This window comes from Zophobas morio, unplaced genomic scaffold (genome assembly GCF_036711695.1).
Source record: "Zophobas morio isolate AGI-343-1 ecotype UQ-CSIRO unplaced genomic scaffold, CSIRO_AGI_Zmor_V1 ptg000024l, whole genome shotgun sequence".
Classification (NCBI taxonomy): Eukaryota; Metazoa; Arthropoda; class Insecta; order Coleoptera; family Tenebrionidae; genus Zophobas; species Zophobas morio.
The window spans coordinates 19,367,467-19,387,677 of NW_026972129.1; the positions used below are offsets into that span (position 1 = coordinate 19,367,467).

The 20,211-nt window shown below is 34.1% G+C and overlaps 1 long non-coding RNA gene across 1 annotated transcript in view; it reads left to right on the forward strand.

The window, feature by feature from the left end:
- The first annotated feature begins 2,280 nt into the window (after positions 1-2,280).
- The window catches only part of LOC135134987 (uncharacterized), a 485,030-nt gene continuing 467,099 nt past the window's right edge, over positions 2,281-20,211 (forward strand). Inside the window, exon 1 of the long non-coding RNA XR_010281417.1 lies at positions 2,281-2,493. This is a non-coding gene — a long non-coding RNA (uncharacterized LOC135134987). The remainder of the gene's footprint in view (positions 2,494-20,211) is intronic.

Below are 20,211 nucleotides of genomic sequence, written 5' to 3' on the forward strand. Positions count from 1 at the left end.
TATTTTTTTCACAGTTTCCTTCACCGTTCATACTGCATCTACAATCGATCTCTTTTTCCGAAATCGGTATCGGTGTACATGTAGGTCACCCTTTTCCGAGATATTTTTCTCTAATCTGTCCCTAATCATACTTACGCACGCATCTAACAAACAGATCGGGCGGTATGATCTTCCGTCCCAGTCTCCCCTGTCTTCTTTTTCTAATAGTACTAAGCGGCCTACTTTCCTTTGAAAATTTTCCATCTATTATGCACTTATTCATAACGTCTAGGATTTCTTCTGGATGTTCTTCGATGATTGCTTTCAACATCTCAAGTGTGTGCCGTCCGGTGCTGGCGCTTTTCTGTTTTTTTAGTTTTCTCACCGTCTGCTGAAGTTCTTCCATAGTGAACAGAGGTACTTCCCTCCTATCTACCGTGGGTATCCTCCGCGTTGAGATGCTTCTTCTCGGAAACAGTTTGAGTATTTGATTATCCGTTGTCTCCTCGTCTAGAAGAGTCCTTGGAGCCAGTTTAAACGTGTTCATGACGATCTTGTAGGCTTTTCCTCATGGGTCGTTGTCTAACACGTGGCAAGTTGTTTGCCACGCTTTGGCTTTTGCTGTTTGAATCTCCTTCTTTAGGGTCTTTTTTAGCGTTCTATATTTTTCTTTTTCTTGTTCTTTCTCATCTTGAAAAACACCCTTTTTCTTATTGGTCTTCATCAGTTTTCGCCTTTGTTTGAGACAGTTTTTTCGAGCGTCTTCAACTCCATCGTTCCACCAGTAAACTGGAGTCTTTGATCCCTTCGATAGTCTCTTTTTCTTGAAAGATTTATCTCCCGCTTTGGCTGTGGTAGAAATTATCCCTTTTGGTAAACTTTCATATTTTGCTTCTTTGTTTTGTTCCAACTCCTTATTGAAGTTTTATGTAAAGGTGTTCATATTTTTTCTTTCCATTTTCCAGCCTCTATTCGTTTGTTTTCCCGATAATCGCTCTGCAATTTTCAGTACGTTACATTTTTTTTTGTCGGAATGAGTTCGAACACGATATTGTTATGGTCACAAAAGTTTTCGTCGTCAACCTCTACCTTCCAGTTGGTTATTTGGTTGCTTGGCTTCGTCGAGCAGAGACTAAGACCGATGCGCGTCTTTCCTACCACCTGACTTGATCTAACCTGACCTGACCTGACCTAACCAGATCTGACTTGACTTGACCTGAGTTGCTCTGACTTGACCTCGTGTTTTAAATTTCACCAAAAAAACTTTCAGTTTAAGTATTGACATGCACCTAAATTCCTCAAAACAGCAAAGTCCAGTGATAAGATTATTGCCAACATAGTTGGCCTCAACAAAGTGTGCATTTTGACATTTGTGGTTCTAATATTAGCTTTGAACTAATTAAAACTCCCTAAAGTTCTTAGACAATTACTAACTATTCTCCTTATTTTTATGTTAGATCAGAAAGTGAAAATTTTATCAAAAATTTTGGGATCTCAAGACGTTTAAAAAAATGCAGATTTTGAATTTGTTAAGTTTCACTGGTAACAACATCATGAGAATTTTACCTATTTCGTTAAAGTACTAGTGGTGTTGGAGAATTGAATATAAGCAGATATTTTGTAATTTATTTTTGAATAATAACTATTGAAATAAATTTATCTGATGAATTTTCGCAGTTTATTTTGTCAGCGTTAAAATTATCTAATCTTAAAACACGATGCAGTCAGCATCAAATATACATCAAGACTGAATGAAAGCCGTCGGCTCGGTAATTGATAAGAGAAAATTATAAATTAATTTAACTACTTGACACCCAGTCGCTCGCAATTAAAGTAAATTGAAATTTGAAACAAACACGTACCCGTCTTCAGCCTATTTTACAACACCTAAGTACTCTTCAATTATTTATAAACGGTCACATTGGGCATCACCGTCAACAATGCCACGATCTCTCACCCTTTCTTCCTCCAAACCCACAATGCCGTCGGTAAAATTTAAAAAATTCACGCCAGATCGCGGCGATCTTCGCCCGAAGTAGACATCATCCTCCCGATTATTCCCACTATTACTGCCATTATTAAATTTGGCACCGGCGTAAAAAATAAACTCCGCCGCTCCTGAAAAACGCAATCAACCCTAAAACTCGCACAATTATCGCGGTAATGAACGGCGTGCCGAAGTCGGGGCTGTGCGCCAGCGCGACTTTTGCCGGGTTTCCCTGGATAAATCCAGCTCCAGTTTACCGTCGTCGAAGAGGCGAATCGGGGCGATTTCCTCCAGTTTTTCCGGACCCAGCACGAGGCGCCGACGGCATGCCGCCACGCAACCCGCTCGCAATGTGCCATCCACCAGTTCGCTGCAATTAACATTTTGAGCAATTCTCGAACTTCCGAACTTCCCGCAAGTGCAAAAGACGAAATTCGCTTAATTTAAGCCGTTCTGTGCGCTTAACGTTGCGGTGTGCAGGACTGTGTCGCCGAATTGTTTTGGCGTACTTTGCGGATTATTGCAAGGTAAATTTATGGCCCTACGTGCATGCAAAGCCCGTTTTCCTCTCTCTGTGTTCTTATTTTTCCGCATCGCGTCCCGACAAATCTCCAGTTCGCGCCCTAATAAACCGGGATATGATTTTCGCACATACGCACGATCAGAGACCACAAAAAGTTACGGCCTAAGATAGAGTTAATAAATATTTAAAGAACTCTGACGGTAAATAACTGTTCTGTAAAGGACTCAAAGTAAGCAAAACTTAGTTAATTGTATGAGCCACATCTATGCAAAAATTGGGGTGACTCATTATAATTATTATTATTGTTTGGTACATGAGTTTCCAAATTTTGTTGGTATTAATTTTACGAAAATACCTATATGAGTTTATTTCGCGTAGGTCAAGGAGTTACAGCTAAGGTATAAAAATATCAAAAACGCTGTAAACGAAAATCCTGCTTTTTCGTCTGAAAAACTGAATCCCTCTTCAGTAAATAGTCTTTTTGCAGTCGCTTTAAAGCTAATTAGGGCAATTTCTTGACGTGACCGAACAGTTTATTAAAATTTTCACTTTGTGGCAACTTGTAATTTGTTTTCAGCTTACGAGAACTCAGGTATGCACGAACATAAATAAAAATGTGACGATTAAGTAGTCTAATTAAACAATAGAGCTTTGTGTGACGACTTTTAAGACAAAACGCTATAATTTTATGCCGTTAGTGTTACTACAAACTACACTTTTGTAAAACTGCAGCTAACTTATTAAAACTTTCTAAAAGAAATTGTGGATTTTTTATTTCTTTTGGTTTAGGGCAAATTTGTTTCTTTTCATCCGACTTCTTCGACTGCATATTGTCGTTTGCGGAACCCCTTTTCTCCATCTGATTGAATTTGCCATCTTATTTGTATTCCACTTTTCTTGGTTTCTTCATTCTTGTTACTATTGATTCCCACTCTTCTGTGTTTTCTTAATTTTTCTCAAATTTTCGGGAAAATCATCTGAACGATGATGGTGCTGCGGGAAATGTACGTTTACACCCATCTTTTAACTTCAAATTTTTTTGGCAGATATGTTAACAGCATTTTTAAAACAATTCTAAGTTTCTCGTTCAGCATTGGTTATTATTTCAAGAACTCTCTTCACTACAGGCTCCCAATTTTGGCACAAAAAAAAAACGTTTGTTTTTACTTTTTCGGATTTAATTAATGAAAAGCTTGAGAAAATTCTTTTGAAACAATTTGCTTAACCTGCACAAATGGTTCTGTTCATGACATAAGAAAATATCTTTTATAGTTACAGTAGGCTTTTTTATATATTTTGATTTTGGAATCATAACAATAATAATAATGTTTAACATTTTTAGATAGTTGTTTAAATCTTATATAATTATATAATATTGAGAGATAAAATAATATTGACGAATTAAATATAACATTGAAATTATCAACCATGTTTACAAATTCAGTTTTTTAGTTTTTAAATTATTACTAATAATGTTAAGCTCAACATCCAAGAACGTTCGTGATGTGCCAAATAAAATATTTTAACACTTTCAAATCCTGACACAATCTCTACATTTGGCCATTTGTAAACTTCATAACTGATCTAGTTTTACAAATTTGTTGCTTCTGAAAAAATGAAACCCAAACTCAAGAATAATTCCTAACTGAAACAAAGATATCAGATGTTGAAAAAGTCATCAACATGGCATTGACTTTTCGTAAACATTAGGAAGTATGTCTGCAATAAACCTTACAATTTAATCGATGACAACTGACAGTGGGAAATGGTACAACCTAACCTCACTTTTTCAACTTGTTGACTTTTGCAACTGACCACCTGTTTGGTACAGTGCTGTAGTGTTGCAAATTGTCGATAAATAGTAGATTCTGCGATCATTAAAGGCACAGGTTGAATACAGATCGTTTAAAGAAGGAAATTTATCTTTTTCGACATTGGAATTAAGCATGGTGTTTCCGTAGCTTCGATACATAACAATACCAAAGGTAAGACTAATAATATGTTTCAAAGAAACAGTGACAAATGACAAAGCAGTCGTCATCATTTCATTACAAACGTCCTTCAGGTAGATGTTGTTGTCACAGAAGAACCACACTATTTTTGGGTATTCGGATTTTTGATCAAGACGTAATTTTAACACTGCAAACACAGTTGACATCAACTAACTATGATGGAAGCAATGAAATTTTTCTGCATTATGGAGCTGTCATGAAGAAAGGAGAAGTTTTAGTAAGTTGTGGGTTTGTGTGAAATAAAATCTGTAAGCAACCAACAGTAATACATTTCCAGTGAACTTGGCAACCTCCGAATTTACTTGTAATGATAATACCTTAACGTGATATACGCGCTGAATATTGAAATTCTGTAAGCACCACTGCGTTTAGCTTGAAGGGGGAAGTTTAATTTAGCCTACATGGCAAATGTGACGCATATATTATGGCCGCAGTGTCGCTATGGAAATCTATTTTTTTTTTAATTGCAATGTAAACTTCTTTACCGAATTTTGATACACCATTAAATTACGATTACAATTATAAAAACACTGATAAAGTGCTGTGTTAGTTTTAGGTGTAAATAGTATAAATTATCTAAGTGGAGATATATATTTATTTGCCATAACGTACCGTAGAAATGAATTAAACTATTCTCGACTTTTAACGCCAAGAATCTTACACTAAAATGATTTTCAATTTTCTATAGTCCTGTCTGACCAAAATAGTAAAGTTTTTACTTCCCGAGTAAAAGAGCTAAGGACGTCTTGTAATAAGGTCCATGCGACTAATGGCTACTTTCTCAACGTCACATAACCCAGAATACGAAAAAATGGGTCTCACATTTCCGTCTGTCTGTCTGTCTGTCTGTATTGACTTTTATTAAACGGATATATTCTGCGAAACTACCAAATTGATTCTTGTCAACTGTTATATGTATTTTAGGAATATCATTTAGGTGGTAAAATACTAATCAAAATTTGTCTAATCAGCCTCACCACCTTGCTGCAAAATATTCATACCAAATGTTATTCAAATTTTATATAATAATATACTTCTGTATTTGTTGTTTATGAACCCGCCTTGATTTTTTAATTGCAATTACTTTACAACAATATATGTGTATGTATTTCACGTAAGTGATATCTCGGGCACGTAAGAGATAAGTGGGTAATTGAAGGCGTTAAATTTTAGTAACTTGAGCTCTGCACTCCCCTCGTCGATTTTTTTTTCTAAGACACTGAATTTGTTCGAATGTTTGTCTCTAGGTGCGAGAGAAGTTCTGTCTAAACAGCTTTCGAGCAACTTTTTACTTCTAAAACATATTTATGTTGAAAATTGGATTACAATAAAGGCCCTGCTCCATGACCAGCGCGCAGTCCAGATTTAACACCCTTAGATTTCGTTGTGTGGTAATACATAAACGATTTAGCATATTTACGACCTTTGCGTGTTTTAGAAGATTAAGACCCGGTTTATAGAAAGCCAATTACAGCTAATTCGCGATTAACTTTTAATTGAGGTCCGTTGCTAGGCAACGTGCATGTTTTAACAAATCGCGGGCTCATATTCTAGATTTTAATCCTAATGAATTAGGAAAAAATATTTTTGAAACAGATCTTGCTAGTCGTATGTAAAATACTCCAGTATTTCACTCAACTTTTTTTTATATTTAAAAATTTTATTTTTTATGAACTGATAATAAAATCAACATCTAATCGTAATTTAAAGATCTATCAAAACATGTTAAAATAAATACACATTGGCTCGCATGTATACCTACGTCATATTTGTAGTATATTAAATTGACGCACCCTTCAAGCTAAAAGCAATGGCGTTTATAATTTCAATATTTCTATTCGTTGCCAATATATAAGGTTGCAGAAAAGAAGATTTGGTACAGAATTTTTTCAACAATAATTATATTATATTTCATATCATGTACATATCGGTACATAGGTGTTGTAAAACTGTATGTTCGTGTTCCTGTCTTCCTCCGTCACACTGTATTTTTGCGGGTATAATTTCCGTCCCTATAAGCTAAGAAGTGCGGCTATACTTTACCTGCATAAATACCGTGTGTCGAACGAAGATAGAAATAGAAAGATACCAGATGTCATACTTGGTACGGTTTTACAACACCTTGGCAAAACTAAACCGTAAATGACTGTCACTCGTTTCTTAAAATATTTCATTTTTTATGGGAAAGTTATTTTAGATTCAAGAATAAAAAAAAATACCTTTCAGCAACTGACAGAAAGCAGAAAATGCCGACATTTCATTGAGGTCACAAAAAAAATAAAATTGATGTGGTATTCATTTCGTTTACTGGAAAACTACATCATTCTGTAGCAAATTAAACACGTTTTTCAGGCCACATTCAATAAGCAGGTTAAACAAACGTCTGTTTACTCATCCGTGAAGCTTTGTATAGAAGGTTGTTATTGTTAAACGACTGATGAAAATGTTTCAATTGTCACATGCAATAAAATCTTCATTTGAAAGAGATAAATCAAAATTAGTTCTTCCTATTGATAGATTTCAGCATCACGACCTTTAATAGTTTTGGCAAACCTAGTAATTAATTTACAGTTACTAAAGATTGTAATTACCGTTTAACCACTGTTCTGAGAGACAAATGATGTCCGGGGCAATTTAGCTCATAGGCGATTTTGCCTCGCTGCGAACAAATAATTAATTTCACACATGCAATTTTATAACATTAAAAGTCCTGCAATTCTACTAGAAAAAGCTGGCAGTAAGATTACAAAGGCAAGAATTTATTTTATCCATTAAGTTAAATTAACCACAACGATGTAGTTATTTTCTCTAATTTAAAATGAATCGTTTGCAAAAATTATGCATCAAATATTCCCACTGTACGCCCGAACAAATTCTTGCTGAGCGAAAAAACGAGCTTCGAACACGTTCGTTAAATGATTTCCCGACTTTTATTGGAGGAGGAAGATTAATTTTTAAATGTACAAGAGTCGATATTTCCATGCTGAAATTAGTCGATTTTTATTGAAACGGTGCTGTTTTTGTCTGAATTAAATCTAATTTCACGTGTATATTTAATCCGTTATAACGGCGTTTTCGTGTTTTTCGTCGTGGAGCGAAATCCCCAAACCATTTGTTATATGAGCCAATTTTTGTGAGACCGTAAAAAATGATAAATAATTCTTTATATAAAGCGTGTACATATTTTGGCCCTCCAGACTAATAACACTAAAACAGCGCTAAAAGGGAATTTTTTGTAGCTACGATTATTTGCTCTGGTTAGAATAATGGCGGGTATTTTCAGGAAGGTACACTTATTAGGAACATTATTAACACAGACCGTCAGCAATAACAGTCGTTACATCTGACCTGAAATAAATGTAATAATGCAAAATTTATACAGAGATGACGTCATCAACTTTCTGGCAGAGATGAGAGATTTTTCTTTAATGTTTTACAGACAGCTACGTCTGACCAAATCACAAACACATACCTAGTTATATTTTAATGAATGATGTATCCAACATTGTATCTTGTTTATACAATCATTAGTGCTACGTGCTGCATTTAACTGTAAAGAGAAAACAAGATTCCTTTCGTATTATTCCAACAAATTCAGACGTTTATTCCAAACAATAATTACGAAAGATTTATTCGTTGCTCTATAATTTCGCTACTCACTCATTAATCATGCAGCAGCAACCTTCTCAAAGCTTTACCAACTTACACAGAGCTAGATTCTCCCTCATTTAATCGAATAAGATATATCCACTTAGCTGATGTAACTTCCTCTAATTATTGGAAATGAGAAATTAGGTAATATATGTACAACCGCAAATGATCGCATCTACCATATCTGGAACCATTATTGATTACTCCCTAAATTATTAAAATGTAATTTTGTAAAACAACTTGACGAGAAAATGTTTTTGAATCAAGGGTATTTTACATATGGTAGGCGGGATTGGTATCGATGTGCTCTAATTGCTTTTGTGACAAGATTTAACCCTCTAATTCCCAAACCTATTTGCCATCATTTGTTCCGTGAATAGGTAGTTAGGTTTAGGGTTCACCGTCAGAAGAACATTCTGATGATCGACATTGTGAGGATAATTCGTGACAAAAACTGAATATTTATTAAAATTATGTTCCTGCTTTATACCGGGAGCTTTTGTCGCTATTGTAGTTAATCATGCAAACTTGATTGAGGGGTGGTTTAAATCGGGAAAAAAGTATTAATTGGCACTAATTGTATCATTGTTTTTTGTTTAAAAAAAATATTCATCAAAGAAAGCTCACTATTTATATTGAAACAAAAAAAAACTTGTTAAAAGCTCAATCATGAGGGATCAGTGCACTAGCTGCAGTTGAACGTTCACCTGAAAATAATACAACAAAAAGTAACATATTCATAAAGCTCCTAGTTTCGTTGTCACAGACAAATCAAATGGTGTTTTGTATTTTTATGTTGGTAATCCTTTACGCAAATGTTTTTACTTTATGTAGTTGGAGCTTATGTTGTTACGATTTTATAAATTGTGATATATCGATTTTGACGCTGCAAACATTTTTTTAAAGTTTCTATGGGGTGTTCAGGAGCGAAAAAAGTGGATACTGTTAGCAATTTTCCCGAGTACGTTTCCTAATTTGCTAAAATGCGGTGACAGAGATATAAATGAACTAGAGGATGACTATTTTTCGTCGAGTTCGCAAGCGTGCGACTTAAATGTAAGACCCGGAACGGTAGAAGGCTTTTACGAAGATTTATCGGTAAACAGAAATAATTTTATAGAAGGGATAAATTGTTCAATAAAATAACAAAATATTAATTCCATAAAATTAACCCAAAAGCAGTATTGGAGGAAATTAAATTATAAAGTAGATTAATCGTTTAAAATATAAAGGTGTATTATAATTTCAATATTATGAACAAGCAGGGAACTAAATTGACCTGTAAATTATCGATGTTAAAATTAACTGCTTACAAATACCATATTTTATATTGTCATGGGTAACAACGATAAGTAAAATTTATCTGTTTGTTTAGACCATCCACAAAATTGCTGACGTCATCTTAAAATGCTGTGAAGATAATTCTGTGGTAAGTGGAATCTGACGTCGAATTAGTTTCATTAAATAACCGCATGGTTATAAATCCAAATAATTTTATGTAAACAATATAATAAGCAAACATTCAGAATAGTTCTTTGAACTTCGCTATCCTTTTTTTTTTAATTGCAACTCCCACGGTGTGGTGCGTACGACGGCACGTGGTCTACTATTGTTTAGAAGTGTGTCAGCTTGTGGTGCATTATTCCACTGTCGCTTCAGGGCGTTCTGTGCGTGGACAGACACACCGCACCGCACCCTGGGAGTCCGCCCTTAAGCGTCGAACCCTTTTATGTATTTACCTCGTTGAATTCTAAAGTCCCAGACATGGTATATATTTAGCATAGAAAATAGAATTCTTCGTGCTCCATGCCTGTAGTTGTGGTAGTTTGAAAGCCACATTTAAATAATATAGCAGAAGCCCACATATGTTCCAGTTGTCTCTTTGTTTTTGAATACACATAAATGATTGAGTTTTTAAATCATCGTGTTCAAAAACCTGCGGATTAAACAAAAATAGCACTGACGTCCATTAATCGATTAGATAGGATGTACAATATTTGCTGGGTTTTAAAATTTTAATTTGAATGCATTAACGTGGAAAGCATTTAAATGCCGTTTTAAACAATAAAGTCTAATTTGCCGCTACTTTCAAACAACTGTTGCACTTTTATCCTTTTTTCTTGAACTTGCCCGATACTGCAGATTGTTGCGCTTACAACTGTTTAAAAAAAGTTGATCATTTGTAGCATGAGAATAGAATCTAAATCCGGTACAGATAGCTTCAGCAGATTATCAAAGTAAATCTGCCATTGATTAAACGATTCAGTGAAGGCGTTTCCTGCTATCTAGTAAGGGATCTAGCGAGGGGAGCGAAAGCTCGACTACCATATGATCCAAAAATTTTTAAGTAGTAAAAGGTTGGCTGGATATACGTAAGTTTATCCTGTTTCTTCTGTGGTATTATCTCAAATTCACAAAGAAATAATGATAATAACAGTGAGACATCGGGTGCAAACAAATTCATCTGTTTTTACACAAGTGAAATCAAATTGTATGCTTTGACCAGTTCATATAAGAAGAAAAAAAAACAAAGAAACGTTTGACCATATAGAAAAAAATCTTACAAAATGAAAAAACGGGCAATACAGAAAAAAACTGATGACATGATTAAATGTAAGAAAACTTGAAATTAAAATTGTGTACAAAAGTATTTTTTTATAGATATGATTTAAAGAATGACAAATATAGAAAGTCCTAAAATATCGTCTATAAAAAAAAAGTACTAGTAAAGTATTTAAACTATAATATTTATAGTAAACCCGAGGAACATTGAAGTTTTAATATATGGAACACATCTAAATAGTGAAATATATTGGTCTCTGTATCTTTAATCCTATAATAAGTACTTTCTCTACGTTAGGATTTAACAAAAGTTACAAAAATTCAGCATTATACCTATTATTTATAAATGTTATAAAAAGACGAATTAGTGATGACGATATTTATTTTATTTTTCGAATGAAGAACGATTTACCCCATTTTGAAAATGTGAGCATACTGTTATATTATAGCTATAATTAGAATTACACTGCATCTGTTGAAACTGATACAAGTGTCCTTAATGACGTTATCATAAAATTTTGATATGGAAAAACTTACCCCAAAGGTAATAGCATGGTTCTTGACTACCCATATTTTATTTTAGCTTATAGAAGTTATCATACAAGGAATTCACAAAATCAAATTTTATAAATATTCAAAATATTTATATATTTATTACAAATATATAAAGATCGTTGAGTTGTACTCCAGGAGCGAGGAAGGTTCAATCTAAAACCTTCGACTAATTTTCAGTCGTTATAAAAGACTTTATTTGCTGGATTTTTATTTTTCCAAAGTACGAAAAAGGTGGTCTCCCGTTTCCGTCTGTCTGTCTGTCTGTCGTCTGTGTCGACTTTTATTGATAGGTAATCTCAGAAACTCCTGGAATAATTATTTTCAAATTTTGTATGTATCTTAGGAATGTCATGTGAATAGTAAAATACTAACCAAGAGTTGGCTAATCATCCCCGCAATCACTTTTTTTTCAAATGAAATCTCACCTCCAAAATTTACAATATTTTTATTTATATTTTTGTAAAATAACATACTCTTGCATTTGGGGTGTGTGAATCCGCATCGATGTGCAAAATCCGCCCAATTTTCGACCAATTTTCAACAAAATTTTCGAAATTTCACTAAATACATTTTCTTGTAGATTTCGGGCCGCAGAAATCATATCCGCTTTCATTTCTTCGATAACTCCATGGGCTTTTCCAGAATCGTTCTTTGAAATATTCAAAAATATGCAAAATAACCCAATTTTCGACCAATTTTCAACAAAATTTTCGAAATTTCACAAACTACAGTTTCTTGTAGATTTCGGGCCGCAGAAGTCATATCCGCTTTCATTTCTTCGATAACTCTATTGGCTTTTCCAGAACCGTTCTTTGAAACATTCAAAAATATGCAAAATGACTCAATTTTCGACCAATTTTCAACAAAATTTTCGAAATTTTACAAAATACATTTTCTTGTAGATTTCGGGCCTCAGAAGTCATATCCGCTTTCATTTCTTCGATAACTCAAATGGTTTTTCCAGAATCGTCCGTTGAAACATCCAAAAATATGCAAAATACCCCAATTTTCGACCAATATTCAACAAAATTTTCGAAATTTCACAAACTGCATTTTCTTGTAGATTTCGGCCCCCAGAAGTCATATCCCCTTTCAGTTCTTCCATAGCTCCACTGGTTTTTCCAGAATCGTTCTTTGAAACATTCAAAAATATCCAAGTAACCCAATTTTCGACCAATTTTCAACAAAATTTTCACCTAGAAATCCAAGTTTTCACCTAGACATCCAAATTTTCGAAAAAAAATCAAAAGTGGTCTCCCGAATCCGTCTGTCTGGGGTCTGTTTGTTTGTCTGTCGTCTGTGTAGACTTTTATTAGACAGATAGTCTTCGAAACTACTGGACTGATTATTTTCAAATTTTGTATGTATCTTAGTAATATCATATGTAATGTATAACATTTTGTAATGTATCTTGGAAACTGCATAACCGAATGCTGTAAAATCTTGCAAACGTTTTAAGGGTAATTATCGTAAATCGTTAACCGAAATTTATTATATAGTTTATCCTCTCCCAAAAAATTGATAACGTCATGCAAACATTTTTCGGAGAAGCTGGATGTGTTGCATTGTACTTGAGAGGGGAAGGAATTTCTGTCGAGACAACCTTCGGCCAATTTTTTACATGCTTTAACCTCCATGTTTTGAACATTGTGTCCAAATACATGCACTTTTCAACTGCATCAAATATACATCTTCTAATCTTGATCTTTCCTATTCCAAATATTTTACCATGTGTTTAGAATTTTGTCTTATATTTGTTGATTTCTAGACCTATTTCTTTTTTTGTTTGTTATCCATATTTTTATTATGTATGTTTTCAATTATTTTTCTTTGTTTTGGCATTATTATTACGTCAAATGTGTATACTACTACTTAGTACTATTTTGTTCCATCGTTCTATTGAGTCGAACGCCTATTTAAAGTCTTCAAAAAACATCCCCAAATTTAATTTATGTGACTATGAGTTTTCCAATCTTCTTTGTTGCATTCGTTGTAGCGTCAGTCATCTTCTATAATTTTTATGTTCCTTTTTTATTGATCACGATTATCTATTCTGTACTTCATTCCTCATGTATTTTTTTCTCAAACCTTTTTACTCAGCACAAGTAGCCTTACATGCAAATCTCCACCTCCGTATTTAGTAGGTTTCATATTTATTCTGTCTTTACTGTGTGCTTTTCCAGCAGTTTGCCTTTGGAGTATTCCGTCCATACTTCTTTATATCCTTCAGGTCCTTGATTATCTTCCGTTTGTTTTGCCTTTATATACTTTATTTTTTTCACTAGCAGCCAGGACGCATGCAAATGTCGACTCATTTAGTGGTAGCAAATTCAACTTTTGCGACCACCGGTTCAAAAATAAAAATTGAGGTTATGTACGCAATGTTTGATGTGATTATTTCTTAAAAAATTAACAAATGTGTGCTACAAACATTACTTGAGTATACGCATGGTAGTTGGTAGACGGTAGAAGATAAAATGATTAACTCAGCGACAAGTAGAAACGGTTTTCTTTGTGTTGAAGATTTAGATCAAGTTTGATTAGAAATCAAAACAAAATCATGTTGCGTCAAAAAATTGAACGTTTATTTTTCAGTTTATTGTCTTATGGTTTCTACTAGTGAAAAAAATTGTATATTAACCACGGTTGCAAAGCCACTTCTAGACCTCGCACTTAGAGCCCTCGACGCTGCGCGTCTCGGGTTCTAATTTGCGCTCGGTCTAGAATGCTTGGCTCTGCAACCTTGGCTAATAATATACTATTCTTTTCTTGTTTTTCGTAGAATATTTTGGTATTTTTATTTTTACGTTCTTTTTCAAGTAAGTACTCGTATTCTGTCGTCTACCCAGTTGCTTTTGCTTTTTCCTATAGTTTTAGCTACTCTCCAATATTGAGTTTTTAGGTTTTTCATTATTATTTTAATTTGACTATCTTCACTTAATAATTTCTTTCGGTTTGATTTTAATGTCACCATGAAGCGTTTTGCGATTTATTTCTTCTACAGTTTTCGGTAGGATCAGAATTTGAAATAAGAGGATTCTCACCAGGATTAGTTATCGTAATTCAAAATTTACGAAGATTTGGAATTGCAGGATTTGAGGCAATAGGATTTGATATAATAACATTTGGAAATAAAGAATTTGGCTTTAAGATTATATAATTTCGAAAACGGGATTCGACATTTTAGATCCGGTGCAACAGAATTGGGAGTTTTAGAATTTGGGATATTTAACATTGCCGTTTCTCCGTTTTTATTGTACTTTGGCAGCTTTCAATCCTGCCGACGACACATCGGTATTGCGCCTATTCTGCTACAATATTCTACTCGATGGCTTCGAAATTGTGACATTTTGTAAACAAGCATTTTTTAAAAATATTCTTCGAAGTGGTTATATTTGATATTCCGCTAATTACCATGCCAAGATGTAAGTGCAGAGATTTGGAACTATTAGGTGAGCTCATTTAGCAGAAAATCGCAGGGCAGGAGCTAGAAGACGTGCCATCTCCTTTAATGATGCAGCACGGATTATGGTGTACTTGGGCGTATGAAGCATTCCAGATTTGAGCAGCTGCCGCAAACCAGGAGGCAGCGGCGGCGTCGGCGGCGGCATGCTGTGTGATTAGAATTCGGTAAATTAAAAGCGTACCTTTTTCGATCGATCCCATCCACAATGCCCTTGTAAACCAGTAATTGACTTCGTCTTACCCGCGTCGCGTTGGAATTACGTGGGAGCGAAAACGCAGCTATACTACGTGCGTTGTAATTTTCAAGAGGCAAGCCGCGGCAATTCCGGTGGTAATTTGTCGAGGTGTGCGAATAGGAACTTTGCTCGTAACATTCTGAGTTGTTCTAGATTATTTTCCATCGATCGGTAGGCTGGCGGGTACAGACCAAGTAACTTACACACATTTTTTCATTTGGGGTGGAAATTACTTCCAATTCCAGAGCTGAAACAAGCGCAACTTTCCAGCAGGAATCCGCACATTCCACCAGGAGAAACTCTTTACGAGGAAGATTAATACAAACTTTGCGAATTATTATTAACTTTTAAATGAAGCGATTTTTTCGAACAGACCCACACGGAACTCGATATTATAACCCGGTTTGGCTTAACTTTATCTCTTACTGTTTTTATAGTGGAAATGGATTCGGGCTCGTTTGCCCGTTAAATTAAATTTTGCTCCACATTAGCCAATTACTTGTTTTATTCAAACCACGACTGCCAACCCAGATTTCACTTGACAAACACGCGCTAGTTATTTTGTTTAATTTCATATCTACTTGACGTAGCCCAAGCCACAGAACACAAAAATTCAAGTTTCTCATTTCCGTCCGTATTCCGTTTGTTGGTCTGTCAAAGATTTTTTACGCAATTTCAGAAATTATAGTATCGGTTATTTAGATATTTTAATAAGTGTATTTTAAAATTATTGCCAAGATAATAGAAAAATTCGCGACGCGTTCTGAAAATATTATTAAATAAATCTCGCCTGAAATGTGCAGCCTGACATGCTACTTTACGTGTCGTTTAATGAGCCACTTCTATTTTTAATTTTACGCATACGGGTTGCGCTAAAAGAATCTATTTACATGGAACTTTCTTCACATGACCCTATTACAGCTAGCTAGCTATGCTACATAAATCAAAATTTTAAATTGTGCAATCCGTCTCAAAAATTATCTGAAATTTTGCTTGACAAATGCTATTTGAATTTTATAAAATTACATATCCTTGTGGTCAATGAATTTTAGGTTTTATTCATTATTTTTTTTTTTTTTACCTGTGGGTTTCATAGGAACGTGTTTACCAAAAACTTGAACAAAAAAATTTTTACTTTGACCGGAACGACCTACTCATCACACGAAAAATCAAATTATTGTCATTTTATTTTAATGTGTTGGTGATTTGTTTTGACCACAACGATACATAGGTAAGCCTCGAGGCGAACCGCCAAATTAGAGGATAAGCGAAGAGGAGTTAACACAGTCAGTAAATGAGGCGAAAAAACAAGGAACGTCTGTCATAAATTGAATTACAGAAAGGGGTTCCTTAAGTGCGTCTGTTTTTGGTAATACAGAGGGTGTTCCATGTGTTATTATAGAAATAAGTATTTTTGATGAAATCAGTTACCACAACCACAAGTCCAATGGCAGTTAAGATTAGTTGTAATAAACGTCGATATTATCGGATGGATTTAACTACACAGTATGCCAGTAAAAATTAATTAATTACATTCTGGAAAAACCCTGTCTCTCTTTTTATTGTTATTTTGTACGTAACAAAACTTATGTATTTATTACTACTAAATAGGTGACGTCATTTCGAAAGTATTGTATTACAGCTTAGGCATAAAAAACGTTTACATTGTAAAGGCGAGGAAAATTCTGTGTGAATAACATTATAGGTTTTTCAGTTCGTAGATCATGATTCACATTCATCTTGATTTAAAATTCACAAGGAAAGTTTCTTGAGGTTCTTTCAAGTTTGCATTCGTGTCCCAGATGATTTTTGCGTGCATATTATGAATACGTTAAAATATTTTTTTTGCAAAATTAATAACGCTAGTAATAACTGTCTAGGGTTTGGGCTCCACTTTCTGCTTAAAATTCACTTAAGATTTTTTTGTCTGTAAATCGCCGGCACGGAATTTATAGCGGTGGTTATCTTAGTAACAGTCAGTGAGTTGTATTATGTTTTGTGACTATAACACGAAAACAGTGCAGTTGAGGGGGTCATACCACAGAACAAATCGGAAAAGTGTAATAAAATAAAAAACAGGTGTCTTACCAAACGGAAGTATTGAACCCGTTGAATTACAATTATTGAGAATTGACAGGTTGGAATGACCTCTGGTTACAAACAGGAGATGAGATTATTGGTGAAAGCATGAGATCACTTTAAAAATTGTGCCGGGAAACGAGTATGTTGCACTACTACCTTGTTAAATAAAGAAGAGTGTTCAAATGAGAAGACGAAGCACAATTGTAACGAATCTGTTAATTCTCCGTTTTTATTTTTTAGTCCATTCATCAGTGTTTATTTCTTGTTCCTTTACGCTTTGGGTGTTTTGTAAAACAGTTTTGTATTTTCTCTACGCTCTTGTTTTAAAATCTGTTCAAATTTTCCCAGCTTCTCTTTATGCTAATTTATTTTTTTTTAATTTCATTTTTTGTTTGTTCGTCCACCTTATTGTCTGCTCTTTCTCTCCCGTTTTCCTTCCTTCCCACTTTTGTTCTACGGGTATGTTTTCTTTGTGTTTCTTTTTTTTTTGATTGATTTTTTCTTCCACCCTTCCTATATACTTCTGTCTTATTTCAGTGTCTCTTAATTTATGTATTTTTGCCTCCTCTTTGTATATTTGTTTAGCTACTTTAGTTTAGTATTAGTATATAATTTTGGTAATTTGTTGTTTCCACTAAGAAGTGATTGCTGCCTATCTCACGTTCCCTTTTCACCCCAGTATCTTTTTTTTCTTTCTGTTTTGTGGACTATTTTGTAGCCTGTTATTGATTTTGGGAATTTTGCAAACGTTTTAAAGTTATCCTAAGCATGGTAAATTTTTAATTCGAAATCGGTATCTTCAACCATATCTCTATACTCTAATTTTTTTTTTTTGAAATGATTGAGACGCGATTTCGATTGACTAATGGCAGAATAAAACTCTGTAATACAAAATTAGTCTTGAGACTCAATTTTAAGCAGATCGGAAGAATTTTTCACTTTTTTCCTTCCTTGCGAAAATTTTGATTTTTGACCATTTCCAATTATTTCCGTTAATCAGGATCTCCGCTTTATGAAAATTACTCTACTAATTCGAGTCACCTGAAAATGAATCTGAGGTCAGAACTGAACTGCGGTGATCTTTTTTATTGACATGTTACCTTTAGAAAAATGACATCGTTGTCTTTGTCGGTGTCTCAAGCTCGAACGCTTATCGCATCCAGCTCAGAAAATTACGAGTGAAGTTAAAAAAACTTCAGGAAATGCAATGGTATAGGAGAGAAATTGGTATTTTGAACCGTTTTGAAATGGTGAACTCTAATAATATTTTTTGAGATGAAAATTGAAACGTGATTTCTAATGAAACCGAATTAATATGCAACAACTGATGGCAGAATGAAATTCTTAGTCTCAGTTTTAAGGAGATGGAAAGAGTTTGATTTTTTCATTTTATTTTTCACCCTATCTTGTTTGCGAAAATTTTGGTTTTTGACCATTTCCAATTATTTTGGTTAATTAAGATGTCAACTACCTGAAAATTGGCCTCTTTACTAATTTGAGTCTCTTATTCACGAATCTGAATTTACAATTGACCTACGGTGCTTCATGATTTTTGAATTAAATACCCGTCATTTCAGGGGCGACCAAAATTCTGTTGAAATAACAGATAGAAATGAAAAAATAAAATTTTAATATACTTTTATAATTTATCTAAAAAACTAAAACAACTTCGGACCACCTTTTTAATATTTGAAACGTTTATTGTAAGAGTATGACTAAATATATCAAGCCATTGCGGACGACAGAATGACTAAATTGGGTATAAAAATAAAGCAATTCAAGTGGAAGTTTTCACAAAAGAGAAACATTTTTCTCAACACTGAAATTTTAATAGAGATCTCTGTTTCCAACTTCAACAGAAATAAAAAAAATGATATTTCTCTTATTTATTACGGTGTTACTGACAGCATCGCTCATGCGTTAGCTTTGAAATAAAACAAGACAAAGACGGTAACTTTACAAACCCTGGAGACATTGCGTTGTAAAACTTATCCGATAATACGTGAATTCCACTTGTAAAATTTATGTTTCATTGATATCTCCTTATCAAGGATGAGTATTTGAAACCGGACGTAAAGCACACAAACAAAAATAAATGTTTCACATCAATTGCGTGCTAAAGTATAAAAAGTGTTGGTTTCGTTGTGTTCAATTTCTTAAGGTATGCATTTAGCAATCGTTTATTACACAAGAAATAAAAAAAATCTAAAAATCTGCTAGATACAAAATATATAATATATATACTCTACATGTTTATATTGAAACATAAAAATACATAAATGTACAATACTTTATGTGGACTGAGGTGGAACAATTTCTCATACGAGCAACAAGGACTTTTAGATTAATGCAGACTAGGAGCTGCTTTATTTAGATTTTTTCCTTTTTCAACGGAAACGGTAACTGTCTGCAAAAATCTTTAATAAATGAAGTAGTCGTTAAAGCAATATATTATTAAGTCCTCTAGTTAACGCCCGACGTCAAACTGTCTTTTTCATCGTCTGCTACGCACACCAGGAGCCGAGCAAGACAGGTGACTCCAGCGCCACGATTTCTTTTGATCGTACGTTACATTACCCGAATAAAAAAGTTACTCCTCATATAAAGTGTAGTTTGTACCACTTACAAACATCCAACTGAGAAAACACGTTCTGTAAATTTTTCTTTAACACTTTTTTTTTGGTCGATATATCGAGACCTTCTACATTATTTAACTCCTCACGAGCTACAAGACCTGTAGCAAGTGGTTAACACGATTGCCTGCAAAGCGTCTAAACATTCAATTACTTTTAAATTATACAAATTCGGGTCGTAAGTGTCGAAGCCCGGTTTACTTTATGAGACTAGCGTGCACAAATTTAACCCCAACGAGCAAGTGGCTACTACTCGGACCATTATCTAATGCTTCTGTTCTGAGTTTGCATGTGCAACATGCTTACCTAGTTAAGTAAGTTTTAACGTTACACACGGTAATTTTACCGCAAGCTTGTCCACAAAAAATAGCGGTTCGAATCGAAAACTCTTACAGCAAATTACAATAATCGCATGGAGCTATCGAGCGCCTTGTTATATTTATGCTCTACTTTGGCTCCCATCATTTGATAGCTAGTTATTAGTGTCAGTTTATTTGAAACGAAGCGGCACAGGTTCTTGTAATTT